At 44.3% G+C, this 18,919-nt stretch overlaps 1 pseudogene; it reads right to left on the bottom strand.

Annotated features, from left to right (window-relative positions):
• Positions 1 to 14,726: 14,726 nt before the first annotated feature.
• On the bottom strand, positions 14,727 to 18,048 carry LOC109260455 (zinc finger protein 256-like; annotated as a pseudogene).
• Positions 18,049 to 18,919: the final 871 nt, after the last annotated feature.

Raw genomic sequence — 18,919 nt, 5'->3', positions numbered from 1 at the left:
GAAATCTCACCTAGCCCTTTTAGTAAGGTGCGAAGCCTCTCTGCTCTCGGACCGGTAGTCACCCTCTCCAAGTGCCTGAGGATTTCCTCCTTTCCACCAGAATTCAGTTAGGAACCAACCCAGCCCCTGCCTGTGGATCCAGGGCACTAGAACACCCTGAAAGCTCAGCGCAGAGCTGCAGTGTAGGTAACTAACGAAGTCCCAGAAAAATAGGCGTTTCCTGTGAGGCGCGAGGACTTCCGCGTTCTCCGCTTGGCGGTCGTTTGGCTCCTCTGGGAATGGGCCTTCCTGCTGAGGGCCCTCAGAGCCGGCCGGGGACCGAGGTGACGGGACCCAGAAGGGACGGGAGGAGGAAGCGCTGTCTCCGCCGAGCAGACAGGGATCCGTGGCTCAGCGACGCCGCCGCCCGGGACGGGACCGCCCGCCCGGGTGTCCGCCCCGCCCACAGAGTCCGATGGCGGCGGCCGCGCGCAGGGACCCGGCTGAGGTAAACGCGCGACCCCCGCACCCTCCCCGCCCCGCCCCGCCGACCCTCCAGGCGAGCAGCGCCCGGCACCTGCTCGCGTCCCTGCGGCCCAGGTCCCTGTGGCCCAGGTCCCTGCGGCCCAGGTCCCTGCGGCCCAGGTCCGGTGTCCCGGCTGGGCAGGCGCTCGCGGGTGGGGACCCCGTATCTGAGCGCCGGCGTGACGGGGTGCGGGAGTGGGCTGCTGGGGCGGGGCCGGCTGGTGCAGGGCTGCAGGGGGCGTTCAAGGGGGTCCAATCGGGGATGTGGGGTTCGCCTTCTGCCCTCGAGGGTCACAGGGGCACTGGCGGGTTGTCCCTTCATGTGAGGACTCTAGACGCCAAGGAGAATTCTGGCCAAAGGAGGGATACAATCTCCGTTTGGGATTTAAAAATTTCCCAAAGGTTGGGGTGCCTGGGTGGCTCAGTCGATTAAGTGCCCGACTTTGGCTCAGGTCATGATCTCGCGGTGAGTTCCAGTCCCGCGTCTGGCTCCGTGCTGACAGCTCGTAGCCTGGAACCTGCTTTGGATTCTGTGTCTCCGCCCCCTCCCCCTCCCCCGCCCTTCTGCCCCTACCCCACTCCTGCTGAGTCTCGTTCTGTCTCTCAAAAGTAAATGTTAAAAAAAAATTTTTTTTTAACTCCCCCAAGGAGTTCAAAGGAAGAGCAGATTGGAGGAGGGTGTGGAGTTCCTTGAGGTCACTCATGTGGAAATGTTGGGGTGGGTTCAGAGCCAATGTTCAGGAAAATTCCTGAGAAGGCTTTGGTGCAAATAGATGGTTTTACTAAAGTACAGCGACAGGACCTGTGGGCAGGAAGAGCTGCACTTGGGTTGTGGTGGGTGACTGATTATATACTTTCAAGTTGGGAGGGGGTCAGGGATAGCGGAAGTCTGTAAGGAATTTGGAAGCCAGGTTTCCAGGACCATTTATTGCTGCCTCATAAAACCGTAGTCGTGAGGGGCGCCTGGGTGGCTCAGTCGTTTAAGAGTAGAACTTCAGCTCAGGTCATGATCTCATGGCTCTTGCGTTCTAGCTCCGTTTTGGGCTTTGCACTGACAGCTCAGAGCCTGCTTCAGATTCTGTCTCCCTCTCTCTCTCCCTAGCTCTCTCTCTCAGAAAGAAGTAAACTTGAAAAACAAACAAACAAACACCTTAGTCATTAGGCCCTTCACGGATATATCAGAGGACCTCATGCTTGGAAAATGATTGCTAACATGTATCTTGGGAAGGTACAGACAAAGGAAGTTTCCAAAGGAATTTTTTATGTTAAAGGAGACTTACAGGATCATGGACGTTCAGGATGATGTTAAGCTAAGATTGCTTTTTACCTCTAGTAAAGTATTAACATCAAGGCAGTTGAGTTTGTAGAGGAAGGTTTCACTGCCTCTCTCAGGGACTTGTCAGTGGGCTCTGAGTTGTAAGGAAATTTAATTTTTTTCTTTTGCCTTTGTTCCCCATATCAGTCACTGCTGGTGAGAGGCAACATTGAGCATTGAGTGAGAAGTGAGACAGCCTAAAATCAGCTGGCTCTGGGGTTAGGGAAGGGAACAGAGAGACAGGAACTCCTCGAACCCTGCCATGGACCCATTTCTCAAAGTCTTGCCTCTTCACACATGTTCCCATGACTGAAGCAGCTCTTACGGAATTCACAGAGATCAGTGGAGGCTGTCCCAGGCCCTCGATATTGGTAGCTTCCCACCCCGGTATTTTCTGGGACTCTTAATGCTATTCCTCCAGTCCTCGAGTCTGGGGACACTGGAGAAGCCCCCAGCCCAGGGTTCTAAGTCCATTGCAGGCTGTACATAGTGGTATTCCCATGACTGGGGACCAATGTAAACCAGTGTAGAAAGTTAACCTAGGAGCTCTACCAGGATGTGTATATGCTTAGAGGTAAAACTGATCAGAATGAGGAAGTGATATGAAGATGTTATAACAGACTCCATCTGGGTGCAGAGCAGAGAACAGTCTGTGGACTTGAGAGAGGAGGAAGGAAGATCAGGGTTAAGGCTACTACCATTGTCCAGGTGCAAGTTAATGACAGAGTTGTGACTTAGGAGTTGTGGTTGGAATCTGGCTGCCTATTTTTTTTTTTTTTTACTGTTTATTTTTTTTTTAATTTTTTTTTCAACGTTTTTTATTTATTTTTGGGACAGAGAGAGACAGAACATGAACGGGGGAGGGGCAGAGAGAGAGGGAGACACAGAATCAGAAACAGGCTCCAGGCTCCGAGCCATCAGCCCAGAGCCTGACGCGGGGCTCGAACTCACGGACCACGAGATCGTGACCTGGCTGAAGTCGGACGCTTAACCGACTGTGCCACCCAGGCGCCCCTACTGTTTATTTATTTTTAAGAGACAGAGTGTAAGCAGGGGAGGGGCATGGGGGGGGGGGGACACAGGATCTGAAGCAGGCTCTGAGCTGACAGTAGAGAGCCTGACGTGGGGTTCTATCTCACAAATTGTGAGACCATGACCTGAGCCAAAGTCAGACACTCAATTGACTGAGCCACCCAGGCATCCCTCTGGCTCCCTATTTAAAATAAAAAAAAAAAGTTTTTAAAATGCTTATTTATTTTTCAGGGGGAGGGTAGAGAGAGGGGGAGACACAGAATCCAAAGCAGACCCCAGGCTCTGAGCTGTCAGGACAGAGCCCAATACGGGACTCGAACACACAAACCGCAAGATCATGACATGAGCCAAAGTTGGACACTCAACCGACTGAACCACCCAGGCACCCCACTGGTTGCCTACTTTAAAGGGCAAGTAGATTTTCTAATGTGGAGGGCAAGGGAATGAAACAGAGTAATCAATGATGACCCCAGGGTACACAAGGGTCTTAACAGCAGTTGGGATGAAAGTTGTATCATTTGAGACGAGCTACTTGGTAACTGGTTTAATATTTACCGGGGGTATAAGGAGGTCTGTGTTGACCTTGTTAAGAGTCTAAGCTATATCAGAGACCATGAAATGGAGCCCTAAAATGGGCAGATGGACACACAGGTTGAGAAATCTGGGGAGGAATTCAGATTGGATACATCTAAAATGTACGAGATACTGTGAAGACCAAGGTGAGTGTGCTATGGTCACATTTAAGAAAGGCAACTTCGGGTTATGGTGGCAACGCTATTAGGAGGTGAAGAAGGGAAGGGTGGGGGCCCAAGGACTGAGTCTTTTGCTTGCGTACCGGGGTGATGGTGTTGGGTTTCATATCCACAGATAAGGGAGACAAGTGACCATGAAGGCATCAGACAGGATAGTCTGGCAGATGGTCAAGGCTTCCAAGGGAAGAGTGGACATGAGATGGATGCGGAGGCAAGGGGTAACTGAGGCAAATAACACTCAGGCTGGAATGGGTGCTTATTCTCCACTTTACGGACTCACCAAGATTTTGTTTTGATTTTGATGGAACCTGGGATGTTTTCCTTCAGCCTGGTGTATGGTGAGGGGCAAATCTGGTCATCTGTGAGAATCACTAGGCCTGAGGTGGGTAGTCAGTGGGGCTGGCTCGGAATGAGGACTGGATGGACAGAGGAAAGTTGTAATTGCTGAGGGCACAGCAAGTGCGGCAAAAGCAGTGTAGGACCTTGAGTGTCTGAGACCCACACGTGGTTCTGAGTGGCTAAATCTGAGGCAAGGTATGTAGCTGGACCATCATAGAATGATTTGAGGCTACCATTGCTAATGGGAGCCACGGGAAGTCTGACTTATTATTGGATGCTGTTTGAATTTGTCCAGCATACTCTGGGTTAGAGGTCAGCCTATGGAGGGAACAGTTGTTAGGCCAACCTTTAGTGTTTTCAGAGCCACATGAAGTTCTTCTCTTGCTCACGAGGTATTGCATCTTGCTTAGTACTGGCGAGGGGAGCCTGTTCCCAAGTCCACAGTGGAACCACAGGCCCCGATGTCCTGAATTCCTCGGGCCAGTGTCACTGGTTGTAAGATTATAGGAGCAATCATACATGTTACACAAACACTGGATTTCTATGAAGCGGAGGAAGGAGACTGCAACAAATTGGTTGAAATGTACCTCTTTTAAAGGGTGTGCACAGTATTTAGTCTCTGTGGCTGTGAAGGATGAGCAGGTGCACAAATTCTCAGGACCTCCAGAACTGTGCATCTTGGGTGTCTGACGGCTTGTCAGAGAAAATAATCTAAAGGTTTTGTTGTTTCCTGTAGCCTATCTGGGCTTTTCACTTCAAGCCCACTGCTGTACAGGTAGATGATGAGCACGAGGAGGAGGGAGATCTTGTAGTTTAGCTCTGTGGCCTTTGTGACCAGCCTGCATTCCTATTGAATCAGGTGGAAATGGCCTTCACTGCTCACCAGTATTTGTCACCACTGAGGCAAGTCGTCCCTCCCAGGGCGTGCAGAGTCCAATGGTGGAGTCAGTATAGTGTTGTTAAGCTTGATTCTCCAAAAATGGAAGAAATTACAGATTTTTATTTTGAATCGTAGTTTAAAGCTTTGAGAAGGTACAAATGATGTGCAATAAAATACAATATTTAAATTGTAAAACTTAGTAAGATTTGATATTCGTTTCAACTCCTGAAGCCTTTATCACAATCATGATAATGAACCTATTCATCACCCCATAATTACCTCCTTACCTTTTATAATCTCCTTTCCTCTGCTCTCCAGTCAGCTGTTGATTTAGTGTCCTTTATAATAGAGAAGTTTATTTTTTTTCTAAAATTTTATATGACTGAAGTCATAAAGTGTTTACTCTTTTCCCCCTGGGAACCCTCGTTGCAGTGTATTCATTTTGAGGCTCATTAATGATGCTTGTATGAGTAGTTCATGCTTTTTATGTTGCTGAAAAAATATGTTCTGTGGATATGCCATTATTTTGTTAATTTGCTTATGAATATTTGTTTCCAGTTTTTGACTACTGCAAATAATACTGCTACACAGATTTTAATACAATTCTTCATATGCATGTTTCATTTAGCTGTGATAATATCTTGGGTTCCAATGCTGGAAAATATATAACTTTTTAGGAAGCATCAAACTGTGATCTAAAATGGTTATTCTTAGGGCACCTGGGTGGCTCAGTCAGTTAAACATCTGACCTTTGGTTTTGGTTTGGGTCATGATCTTACGATTTGTGAGATTGAGCCCTGTGTTGGGCTCCAGGCTGACACCACGGAGGCTGCTTTGTATTCTCTCTCTCACTCCCTCTCTTTCCCTAGTCCTGCTCACACTCTTCTTTTGCTCAAAATAAGTAAATAAACTTTTAAATAAAATTGTTGTTCTGTTTTATATTCCTATCAGCACTGTATGAGAATTTAAGTTTCTCCATATCGTTGCCAATAGTGGGGATGGTTAGTCTTTTGAAATTTTCACCCATTTAAATAAATGTGTAGCAGTATCTCACTGTGGTTTTAGTTGCATTTCTCTGATGTTCCATGATGTTGAGCATTTTTTCCCCATTTATTTGCAACCTGTATGTCTTCCTTGGTAAAATATCTATTCATTTCTTTTGCTTATTTTTTATTTTTTAAATTTTATTTTGTTTTAAGTATTCTCTTCCCCCAATGTGGGGCTTGAACTCACAACCCTGAGATCAAGAGTCGCATGCTCTACTGACTGAGCCAGCCAGCCACCCCAAATTTTGCTTATTTTTAAAAGTGAATTTTGGCTATTTCTCTTTTTGTTAACAGATAAGAGTGAAACAACAAAAACTTATGTTAAGAACCTCATTCATTTTTCATTGATGTGACTTGTTTGCTGTCAGCCATACTGTCTTTGAATACCAGGAGAATATTTTCAAAATGTTGTGCTGTACACAGTGCAGTGACCACATATAGCATATACTTTTAAGTTTTATCTCCTTATTAATATATTCTCCATCATATTTTTAGGTGTAGATATTCAGCAGTACAATAAATCAAGCCATGATTTGTAGTGTTCATTTTGTCAATTTTCCTGGTGTAAATACTGTCAGCATGACCAATTTAAAAACATCAGTGGAAAAGGCAGTTGGGAAAATGGAACTGGGAAGAATTGCCAGTAGCCTACTGTTGTATTCTATTTCTACCATACTGATAGAATGCTGCAATTAACCCAAGAACGTAAAAATAATAAAATGTAGTATAATGACTAGGAAATCAGTAGTTTTTATATTTGATTTTTAAAACAGCGGAGGTGTATTGACTTAAACTGTGCATAACTTTTTTTGTTTTGTTTTTGTTTTAGAGAGAGAAAGAGAATGAGAACGGGGGAGTAGGGCAGAGGGAGAGAGAGAGAAAGAGAAAGAATCCCAAGCAGGCTCCACACAGAGCGCGGACCCGCATGCAGGGCTTGATCCCACAACCCTGGGATCATGACCTGAGCTGAAATCACGAGTCAGACACCAACCGATTGAGCCACCCAGGTACCCAAACTACACATACTTAACATGTAGGTTTTGATGTTCTGATTCATGCTTACACCCTGAAACCAAAAATATCCTCCTTCCTTTTAAAATTCATCCTTCTCGCGGGGCCTGGGTGGCTCAGTCGGTTAAGTGTCTTCGGCTCGGGTCGTGATCTCTCAATCTGTGAGTTCCAGACCTGCGTGGCTCTGTGCTGACAGCTCAGAGCCTGGAGACTGCTTCAGATTCTCTCTCTGGCTCTCTCTACCCCTCCCCTGCTTGCGCTCTATCCTCTCTCAAATATAAACATAAAAAAAATAATAAAATAAAATAAAATTCATCCTTGTCAACACATAAAATTACTGATACAGCGACACCGTCTATCTTTGGTTATGGTTATTTTCAAATATTTACAAGGGGCTCCTGGCTGATTCAGTTGTTAGAGCATGTGACTCTTCATCTCAGGGTTGTGAGCCTCACATTGAGCATAGAGCTTACATTAAAAAAATATATAAGTGTACACACACTCACGAAGGAAATGACAATATTAGAAGCCAGGTGAACCCTTCTCCAATTTTCCACCATTATTTATCATTTCATGGCTGTTCTTGCTTTGTCTATCCCTGTGTATACAAGTGGGTTAGTTTACATATTTTTCCAGACATTGTTATCATTTAATGCATAATCTCTTCAGAATGCATTTTTAAAATGTAAGGTCTCCTTTATAAGCCAGTAGTTACCACAAAAATATGTTTTATCAATGTTCAGTCATCTCAAAATGTGTTCTTTTTTAATTTTTAATGTTTTTATTTTTGAGAGAGAGAGAGAGAGACAGAGCATGAGTGGGAAGGGGCAGAGAGAGAGGGAGACACAGAATCCGAAGCCGGCTCCAGGCTCTGAGCTGTCAGCACACAGCCTGATGTGGGGCTTGAACTCATGAACCACAAGATAATGACCTGAGCCAAAATCAGATGCTTAACTGACTGAGCCACCCGGGTGCCCCAAAATGTGTTTGTTTCTAAGTCAGATTAATTGCAATCAGAATCCAATATACATCCTTACAGTTTTCAGTAGCTGTGTCTCAGAAGTCTTTTAACATTCAGGGTCTGCTTACCTTTTTAAATTCTTATTTGTTGATGTTGCTGGGGCATTTTCATTAAAATTTGGTATGTTCTAGGTGTGGCTTATGGAGTCTCTGACACTGTCCAGCTGATCCCCCTCACCCATGATGTGTACACTAAATAGTGATGAGACAGACGATGAGGTTTGTTGCTGCAGACTTGTGTGATGGTAATTGTTGGGGACACAAAACAATCTTCTTCCACCCACAGATCCTCTCCACAGAGACAGTAGAGACAGAAAACACTGTTAGTCAATGGCGCAATGTGCCATGAATTGCCATCATTCACCATGAAACTGCAAAGACAGGGGAAATAAATCTCACTTCCTTCTAGAGCCAACAGATACAACCCAGTAGGTACATATATTTCAGATACACAATAACTAGTCCTCAAGTAAGACAGCTTGACAGCAGTATTTGTCATAGAGTTTGTTCTAACTTGGTCATTGAGGTGACTATCTGTGTTAGCTTATTGGAAAAGGAATTGAGGAAAGACAAACCTCATCCTAGTAACGGGAGGTAGCTTTGTGGGTTGGAGCAAGGTGTCCACGAAGAGGAGGCTCCCACCCTCCGGGGCAGGGGACTGTCAGGAACTAATAGAGGAGCTGTCTCCCTTGATGCTTTTGCATCTTGAAGGGACAGCTCCTGGGTTCTTGAGAAAGACATTTCTGGTTCCCAGAGCTAGGGAAGAGGGGGTAAAGGCCTATGTAGTCTTGAAAGGCATGTATTTTATCTTAAAGCTCAAACATATCACAAAGCACAAATAACTGTGGATAAAGGGGGCAAACATATTTAAATTCATTCAAGATTATCAAAATATCTGTAATAGATTTTTTGGATTCTTCTCTTGCCCTTCTAATTCTGTACCTACTCCCCATTGGTTGCTTCAAATATTATTGATTGGATTTTTGTTATGATTTCTGTATTTATGCTATAAATATTATTAAAAATGTAAAGAGAAAAACCACAAAGCACACATAGAGTGTTTGCACAACAATTGGATCCTCACTGAACAAATGATAATAATATACCCTATTGAAGGCTGCACTGTTGACACCTCCATGTAGACTCCTAAGTAACCTAAATTGGCCTAGAATGGAGGCACATGTTGGATCTAGGGCAAATGAGTAGCCACCTTGGCATTGAGGGACAAAATAATCAGCAATGTTTTCTGTTGAAAGAATATGATCAAAAGGGAGAAATGATGAGAGAAAAATTCTAAAAGCCCGATATATAAGGGAAGCCATTTTATTTTATTTATTTTTTAACTTTTTCAATGTTTATTTTTGAGAGAGAGAGAGAAAGGACGAGCAGAGACAGACAGAGACAGAGAATTCGAAGCAGGCTCCAGGCTCTGAGCTATCAGCACAGAGCCTGATGTGGGGCTCGAACTCAAGAGCCAGAGATCATGACCTGAGCTGGTCAGAAGCTTAACTGACTGAGCCACCCAGGCACCCCTAAGGGAAGCCATTTTAGATTTCTTTCTAAGTCAGTACGATTATACTTAAAGTTTGTTTGAACTGAAAGCCTGACTCATGGCCCATCAAGCATAAATTGTATGTCTGCTTTGTAAACGAATAGCCTTAAATGTACACCCTTACAATTTTTTTCCCCACCCTTACAGTATTGATCAGTGCTCCTACTCCTTGCATTCCTGGACATTGAAACTTGTTATTCCTGCCTACGTGTTAATCTATGATCTTTTTAAAAAAATTTTTTTTAACGTTTATTTTTGAGACAGAGAGAGACAGAGCATGAACAGGGGAGGGCCAGAGAGAGGGAGACACAGAATCTGAAACAGGCTCCAGGCTCTGAGCTGTCAGCACAGAGCCCGACGCGGGGCCAAACTCACGGACCGCAAGATCATGACCTGAGCTGAAGTCGGCTGCCCAACCGACTGAGCCACCCAGGCGCCCCGATCTATGATCTTTTTAAACTTTTACAAGAACATACCTCTGATACACTGATTTGTGGCTCTTTATGTAAAAAGTATATAATCCTATAAAAACTGTTCATTCTCTGGAGCACTTTTTTCCCCATGAAGATCACGTTTCCTAGGCAGCTATACTAATGTGGCTCAAATAAAACAATTCTTTTCCTGTATTAAAGTTCTTTCTGATCTGTTTCTGTTGACCCAGGCTAGACCTGGATCTAGGCTCTCCTAAAGCCTACATCTGTCACACAGGGTGCCCAGTCCACTTTGGTCTCCAGGCTGTGCTTTGGTATCATCACCACATACTCGTCACATTCGATATCTGAAATGTTTGATTCCAGGCTGTGGAACAATGTGCTAGGGAAACACAGTTACGCTTTTTGTGTTTCCAGGTGATGAAGTTTTAGAGTGATGGGGGGTTCATGAGGTCTGGAGAAAGAATTCTTGAAGATGTCTTTTGTACAAAAAGGTGATTTTATTAAAGCACGAGGACAGGACCGTGGGCAGGAAGAGCTGCACTGGGGTTGTGGGGGTGAGTGTTTTATGAGTCAGGGGAGATAAAGTCCAGAGGGTAGATAATCTCTCTCAACAAAAAAAACAAAACAACCGCTAACACACCAACACACGACCGACCTAGCTCTTGTCAAGCTGAGGTTGTTTTTCTCTCTAGCAAGGCATTAACATTAAGACAGTAGGAAGTTCCTGGACTTTAGGCTACGATGGGATTGCCTTTTTCTGGTAAAATGGTGGAGACTCTTATCAGTTTATCCATGTTTTTGTTTGTTTGTTTGGTTTGTTTGTTTTGTCCTTTCCTGTTTTGGGGCAGCTGGGAGTGTCCAAGGAATATCATTCATGTCCCACCTGGGGAGGGTGTGTGTGCTAACTTGTACTTTGCCCTCAGCTTGCTTCATGCTCCTTCACAGGTATGTCATGTAAAGACAAATATAAATTAAAAATAAGAGGCTTAATTCTCTTTTGAAAATGAGGTGTTTGGGGCACCTGATGGACTTAGTTAGTTAAGCATCTGACTTCAGCTCAGGTCATGATTTCACAGTTGATGAGTTTGAACCCCACATCGGGCTCTGTGCTGACAGCTCAGAGCCTGGAGCCTGCTTACTTCAGATTCTGTGTCTTCCTCTCTCTCTCTGCTCCTCCCTAACTCGTGCTCTGTCTCTCTCTTGCTCGCTCTCAAAAATAAACATTAAAAAAAAAGAAAGAAAGACAATGGGGTGTTTCTAATCCCCTCCCTTTCCTCATTTACCTTAGAAAACTTGTTAATTCTGCATCTCTTTAAGGTATATCCCTTTGAAAGATAGGTCTCTCCCTTTTATTCCACCTTTATGAACAGAAATGTCTTTCTCAAATATCTGTGGCCACCTCTTTAAAATAAAAACAGGGGGAAATGAGGGGTGGTAATAGGAAGCTTTTGGTTTAAGTTGTAACCAAGTACATGAACACATACGTTTGAAATATGTGCAGCTTATTTTATGCAATTGTACCAAAACGAAACTGCTTAAAAATATATAAAAACTTGTACCTTTCTAGTCACTCCACTACATTTATTTTCTGTGTTCTTGAGGTTATGTGTGGCCACTGGATTGCTATGGTGGAAAAAAAGATAGATTAGCATACTCCTGGCACCTTGGAACTCCAGCTACAGTGATATCACACTGGCGGTTTTCACTTGGCCACGGTGGGAATATTTACACTGGGGAAACTGCACACACTACAAATGATGGCTTGATTTATTTTATTGTTAGGTATTTAGTCTTATGTGATGGAGAACATGTTAATGCATGTTAAACTCTAAAGTATATGCTGTGTGTGGTCACTGTATTGTGTATAGCAGAAGATGATTTAGGAAATATTCTTCTGGTATTTAAAAGCAATTCTTTTTATTGCAAAAATGTCACATAACTAAAGAGTGAATAAAGTTCTGAATAAGTCTTTGTTGTTTCATTCTTTTATATATATCTTAAAAACTTGGCGAAAGTATAAAAAAGACATTTTGCCAAAAGGGACGTACAGCTGGCAAATCAACAAATGAAAAAATGCTCAACATCATAAAATATCTGAGAAATACAGTTTAAAACCACAGTAGGACACTGCTACACAATTATTAAAAGGGTTAAAGGTTTTAAAAAGATTAACCATACCCACTACTGCCAAGGATATGGAAGAATTAGAAGTTCCAAACACTCCTGTTAGGAATACGAAAGGAAACAACTATTTTAGATCACAGTATGGAGTTCGTTAAAAAGTTATATATCCACTAACCCTGTAACTCAGACATGTACTCCAAAGTATTAACAAAAGAAAAATGAAACCTATCCATATGAAAATTTGTATTCAAACCTCTGTAGTTTTACCTGCAACAGTCAAAAACTGAAGACAACTCGTATTCATACAGATGAATGCATAAACTAATAGTGGCAAATCCACAGAACAAACACTTAATGACTTTAATAATAAAGTTTCAGACAACGCAGATGAATATATTGTAATGGAAGGTAAATCAATATTTGACTACAGAGCACCGTGACATCATTAAAGATAAGTGTGGGGGTGAGGGATAGGTTAATTACAAACATGATGGTTTCATTTATTTATATATAAATGTCAAAATTTATCAAATTGCATTTTGAAGATATATTTTATCATTTATGCCTCATTAACATTTTAAAAATATAATTCGAAAGAAATTTGAATGTCCTATTTTAAGAATCCCTTACATTGACTTCATCATCTCTCTCCTCATGCCCTGGCAAGGGCTTCTTGCCTCAGTGGCCAAAAATTAAGTGAATAATGAAGACTTAGCACCAGATTCAGTAGGAATCCTGGCTGGGTCCCAAGGTTCCCATAACTTGAAGAAGAGCTATCCCTTCTCTCTGTACTCATATTTTTCTTTGCACGGAAATGGCCTGGAGGACATCCCAGAGAGGCTACAAGAATCCACAAAACTTTTAGATTATTTTATCCCACTGTGCCTTATGCTATAGAAGATTCACAGTTCAGGTCAGAGAAGTTCTGTATCTACCAATACTTCACAGCTATAGTGATTGGAACATTGTGGAAACCCCTTTAAAAAACACATTCTAAGCACTTTGTTAGTATCCTCCTCTTACTATTAATGTGTGTGTGTGTGTGTTTTAAGTTTCTTTTATGTTTTTTCTTTTGTTTTAGTAATCTCCACACCCATCGTGGGGCTGAAACTCAGAACCTGGAGATCAAGAGTCACACACTCTTGTGACTGAGCCAGCTAGGCGTCCTTAATCTAGTGTTTCTGTGACAATTGTAGTTACCCTTCTAGTCTTACAATGATGCTACCCTACAGAATTTTGAACATCAAAATTTGGCCCACGACTCCACTGCAAGACCTGGGAGGTTTTCCTCACCAGTGCTGAGCCCAAGGCAACATTCCCTGTGAATAATTTCATGGTGCTCTCAGAAGCAGCACAGGAGTCGTGAGAACTGCCCCCTCCTCAGGTACCTCTGAACCCAGAAAATATTATGGCATTTAGTCTACAAACTAGGCCCAGAGATCTTGAAGGTTTTCATTGGAGGCCTTGGGCAGCAATGCAAACAAGGGCAAACCTGGAGAACAACTCTCTGCCATCATACTGTCGCCTCTGAGGCACACGAAGCTTGGGATCCCAACAACAGGTTATTCTTTGTGTTTGTAAAACCCAGCTGTTTTTCAAATCATCCCATAGAGTGAACAGAACTCCAAGATTAAAGGTAGCTTAACCAATAAAGGCTCTATTATCATAACCAGAGCATTGGGAGTCAAGTTACTCCTGTATCGGTGACTTGATGGCTGGGAACCTCCATCACGGAAGTCACATGAAACCAATAATATCCCCAGAAAAGGCAGTCAGTCTATGTTGTCAAGTTAAGAACAGAGTCCACTAGGCCAAAAATGGGTCAGGTACAAGGCACAGCTTATCAAAGAGAGAAAAAAAGAGTGAGTGCTGAGACTTCTCAGTAATCCCTGCTGTGAATGGAAACACCAAGGTTCCCTTCCCTGAACACACTGGATTGGGCGAAAGATGCATACTATAGGCACCTGCCAGGTAGTAGAGGTGAAATGGCTTTTTCCGCAGAAACCACCCGTGGCATAAATCTGGAAAGGCCATGGGCAGGTTAAAAAGTGCAATGCAGCTCCAACATACCTGGGATTTTTGTGTTTGGATGAGGTTCGATTCAGGCGGCACCGTCATTAGGGATCACCCCAAGTTTTGATATATGGAACAAAAAATTGTACTTGCTTGCACATTAAAGGTGTTTTCACCCATGTGAAATTTGTGGTATGCAGAGAGTAAAGGCCTTGGGCTTCTGGCTTTCTCACATTCATTGCATTTGTAAGACCTTGATGTGGTGTGAACTCCCCTATGTTTCATGAGGCTGGAATTTTTATTTTTTGTGTATTTTATTTATTTATTTTTAATGTTTATTTATTTTTTTTTTTTAAATTTTTTTTTCAACGTTTTTTATTTATTTTTGGGACAGAGAGAGACAGAGCATGAACGGGGGAGGGGCAGAGAGAGAGGGAGGCACAGAATCGGAAACAGGCTCCAGGCTCCGAGCCATCAGCCCAGAGCCTGACGCGGGGCTCGAACTCACGGACCGCGAGATCGTGACCTGGCTGAAGTCGGACGCTTAACCGACTGCGCCACCCAGGCGCCCCATTAATGTTTATTTTTGAGAGAGAGAGAGAGAGAGAGAGAGAGAGACAGAGCACAAGTGGGGGAGGGGCAGAGAGCGAGGGAGACACAGAATCCAAAGCAGCTCCAGGCTCTGAGCTGTCAGCTCAGGCTCAAACCCACAAACTGGGAGATCATGAGGAGCCAAAGTCAGATGCTTAACCAACTGAGCCACCCAGGTGCCCCGAGGCTGGCGTTTTTAGTAGGGGATTTCCCACATACAATGCACTCATAAAGTCTTTCTCCAGTGTATGCATTTTGGTATTTTAGGAGCTTGAAACTGTAGGTATAGAATTGCACACAATCCTCAGACTATAAGGTTATTTTCCAGTGTGAATTTTCTGATGTGTGGTGAGGGTAGAGCTTTGACTAAAGGATTTCTCACATTCACTGCACTGATAAGGCTTTTCTCCAGTGTGAATCCTCTGATGTTGAAGGAGCACAAAATTTTGATGAAATGATTTCCCACATTCGCTGCATTCGTAAGGCCTTTTCCCAGTGTGAACTCTCAGATGGTAAAGGAAAAAGAGCTTTTCTCAAAAGATTTCCCACACTCGCTGCACTCATAGGGCCTTTCTCCAGTCAACTTTCTGATGTGTAATGAGGCTGGGTATATGTCTAAATGATTTCTCATATTCATTGCACCAGTAAGGTTTTTCTGTAGTGTGAACCCTCTGGTGTTGATGGAGCACAACGTTTTGGCAAAATGGTTTCCCACATTTGCTGCATTCTTAAGGCCTCTCTCCACTGTGAACTCTCTAATGTTGAAGGAGTGCAGAGCTTTTCTTAAAGGATTTCCCACTTTCACTGCACTCATAAGGCCTTTCTCCAGTGTGAACTCTCTGATGTGTAATGAGGCTGGACATATATCTAAAGGATTTCCCACATTCACTACATTCATAAGGCCTTTCGGCAGTATGAACTCTTCTGTGTTGAAGGAGTGCAGAGCCTTGGTGAAAAGATTTCCTGCATTCATAGCACTCATAATGTCTTACTTCAGTGTGAATTCTCTGATGTTGAATGAGATTAGAGTTTTGGCTAAAAGATCTCCCACATTCACTACACTCATAAGACCTTTCTCCAGTGTGAACTCTCTGATGTCTAATGAGATAGGAGACTTGGCTAAAGGATTTCACGCATTCATTGCAAATATAACATCTTTCTCCAGGGCGGCTGTCTGGCACTAAACAAATGTGCATTTGCAGCTTAAAGTTTTTGTGGTCTTCCCTGTTGTAATGAGTATTTTCCTTTGAGAGGCATCCTCACACTTGATTCCACTATTTGACTTCTCCCTGGTGTGTGTGGCCTGTTGATAAAATCCTGAGTCATCCAGGAAGTCCTTCCCAGCCTCCCTGAAGGTGAAGGGCTTCCCTGACACACAGAATTTGCAGTTGTTCACAAATAAGGCTCTCCTTACATTGCTTCTCAATAGTTTCTCTCCAATATCTGCTTTTCGTGCTGATAAAGGTTTGCTCTGAAATAAAATAGTTCCTCACATGCTGTATATATGCATAATGTCTGCCTGTGATGTGTTCCCTGGTACTCAGCCAAGTGAAAAATGTCATTCAAGATCAAGCCACATATCTCACAAGGGTTGGCCTTCTGAGGAGACAGACCTGCCTTGACAGGCCTGATCTGTGAACCCCCTTGATCTGAAACATGCTGCTCAGAAGGTCCTTCCTCATCCTCTGCTCCATGCCAACCACCTGAAAGCAGAGAAACGCTGGTGAAGTACATGTTGACCTTATGCAGGGAGATGGCATTATTACAAATGTATGTCTGACAAACCCAAGAATGAGTCCATAGGATTAACAGTAGGAGAAAGTGGTTGAGTTCAGGTTGAGGATGAGGCTGATTAGCAGTACTGGCCAACTGAAGATGACAGAATGCGGGAGGCCTTACAAAGTGAAGGACAAAATCACGGGGTGACACAAAGAGAACAGGCAATGTCTATAGCCTATTCCTCTACAAACAACTTTCAGCAGGACCTTGCCTGCTGGTGACACATGAGTGCTACATGGAATGTGGTGTCCAGGCCCGTGAAAATCCAACTGCAACAGAACTGCTATTGTTCAAAGACTGAGAATGTGCATAGCTTGTGACACAGAGGCCAATGTTGTACAAGACTGCAGATGGACCATGGTGAAAAAGCGTTGAGATGTGGAGTCCAGACAGGTGAGGATTATCCCCGAGAGGTGAGGAGTAAGAGCAGAAGTGACAAGTAGTAGAGTTGACAAGGTGGCCAAGTGTGAAGAATGGGTAAAGACAGGCCAAAATGAGGTATGGGTGCTTCTGCCCAAAGCAAGCAAACAGGTCTCTGGTATGCTTTGTACACAGCTCTGATGCCATGCTTTCCCCTCCCCCAGGTGCCCTTTCTTTGGACCAGGCTGTGTTCGAGTTCATCTTGCAGCAGTTAGATTCCTTTCCATCCTGTGAACCTTTTCCCCACACCTCCTTGATGAGCAACTACACAGAACCTAGATGATTCAAATACTCAAAGTCAGGCCAGATAAGCAGCCCTCACTGGCCAAAAATAATGCAGTACATTGTAGAGCACAAGTAGCAAAACTAAATATTACAAAAAGAACTTGCAAGAATAGCCCATGGTCCACATAAGTAATTACCAAGTCAGTGATGGCAATTTCTGGCACAAGAATGAAGAAATGTTAACTAGAGGAACGAAGTAGAACCTAGGGTGGCTTGGATCTGGAAAATTCACCTGGTGATGGGAGAGGCAAGCAAGATGGAATTGATGACTGCAAGTTTCCTGATTCTGGATCATCCCTGTGAGACTAGAAGGAAGAGGTGTTGGGTCTACTCAAGGAAGGAGAGGACAGTGTTCATATCCCAGCCCTACCAACCACAGCACCTATTCAGGGAACTAGGAAAGGAGGCAGTGCCCAGGGTCCTGATGTGAAAAGGGCTGACTTGCCAACGGATAAAGGGTAAGGGGTATGTTTAGGGACCTTACCAAGTGAGATCACAAGTGCCACGTTCTCCAGCATCACATCATGGTACAGGCGTCTCTGAGCCTTAGCAAGGAGACCCGATTCTTCCCAGGAGAAGTACACGGCCACATCCTGGAAGGTCACACTGACCTGTCATGATTGGGAAAACTGAAACCACAAATACCAACTTTCTTGAAGACCTGCAGTCCATTCTCCCGTATGTCTATCCTATGCCCACCCTCCTCCCAATTTCCCCAACTCAGAGAAGAAACTAGGCCCTTGGCACTGCTGGTGCTGTTGTCTACTTATGGGAAGACTGATTACTAGGCCCAGCCATCAGCAACAAGAAGCAGGTGGACAAATATACCTAAACCGTGAACCTGGCATAGAGGCATTCAACACCCCCTGCCAGGCGATTTTCGGGTAATGCACAAGCCGGCCCCTCACCTGCAGCACACTCCCGCACCCCGTCACGCCGGCGCTCAGACATGGGGTCCCCGCCGACGAGCGCCTCCCCGGCCCGGACCCATGGGATTGGGGACAGGGACGCGACCAGACGCCCCGCGCTCGGGCCTTCAGAGTCTGGCTGGGAGGAGGGCCCGAGGGCCGCGCGTTTACCTGAGCCGGGTACCTGGGCGGGCCGCCGCCATCGGACTCTGTGGGTGGACTGGACACCCGGGTGGAAGACCACTATCCCTCCCCGGCGCTGAGCGCCTCCTCCAGCGACTCCTCGGTTCCATCACCGTCTCGACCCTGCGTAGACGCAACTGGAACAGGAGCAACCAAAATAACCGCCACGCCCCTTTGTGATCAAAAGGAAACTCCTGTTACCTTCACAGGCTCAGCGACGCCATCGTCGACGCGTGGCTTTCTGGGAAATGTATTTTGCCCTGTCCATGGCTGAGATTAGGAATTCACCAGATTCCAGGAGAAAAGTCTTACATCCATGGCGAGAGGCACTGGGCAATGGCGGGCCCCTGTCCAAGGGACATTATGAAAATGGCTAGAGAAAGAGAAGATATCAGGCACTTTTCTCGCTTTGATATATAGACTGCACTTAAGGGTAAAAAAGTCGAAAATGAAGAAAATGTCTTTATAGATGATTCCTAGGTCATAAATGTATAAGTCCTGATAAAATTAGGTAGAATACAGACATGCCTTGACAGGTCATGAAATAATGGATTTAACCAAGATCATCAGGCAATTACTTTTGCCAAAAAACTTCTAACAACAACTGGCACAATAGATAACAGTCCAGTAAGCAAACCTGATAGTGGATGAAGAAACCTAGTAACAGTTGCACTCACCGTGCAAAGTTGACATCGCAAAACAGAGACACTCAGACTTCAGAGCATCCGTTC

The sequence above is a fragment of the Panthera pardus genome, unplaced genomic scaffold (genome assembly GCF_024362965.1).
Source record: "Panthera pardus isolate Hobbes unplaced genomic scaffold, ASM2436296v1 HiC_scaffold_18, whole genome shotgun sequence".
Lineage (NCBI taxonomy): Eukaryota > Metazoa > Chordata > Mammalia > Carnivora > Felidae > Panthera > Panthera pardus.
This window is presented reverse-complemented; position numbering and strand designations above follow the sequence as displayed.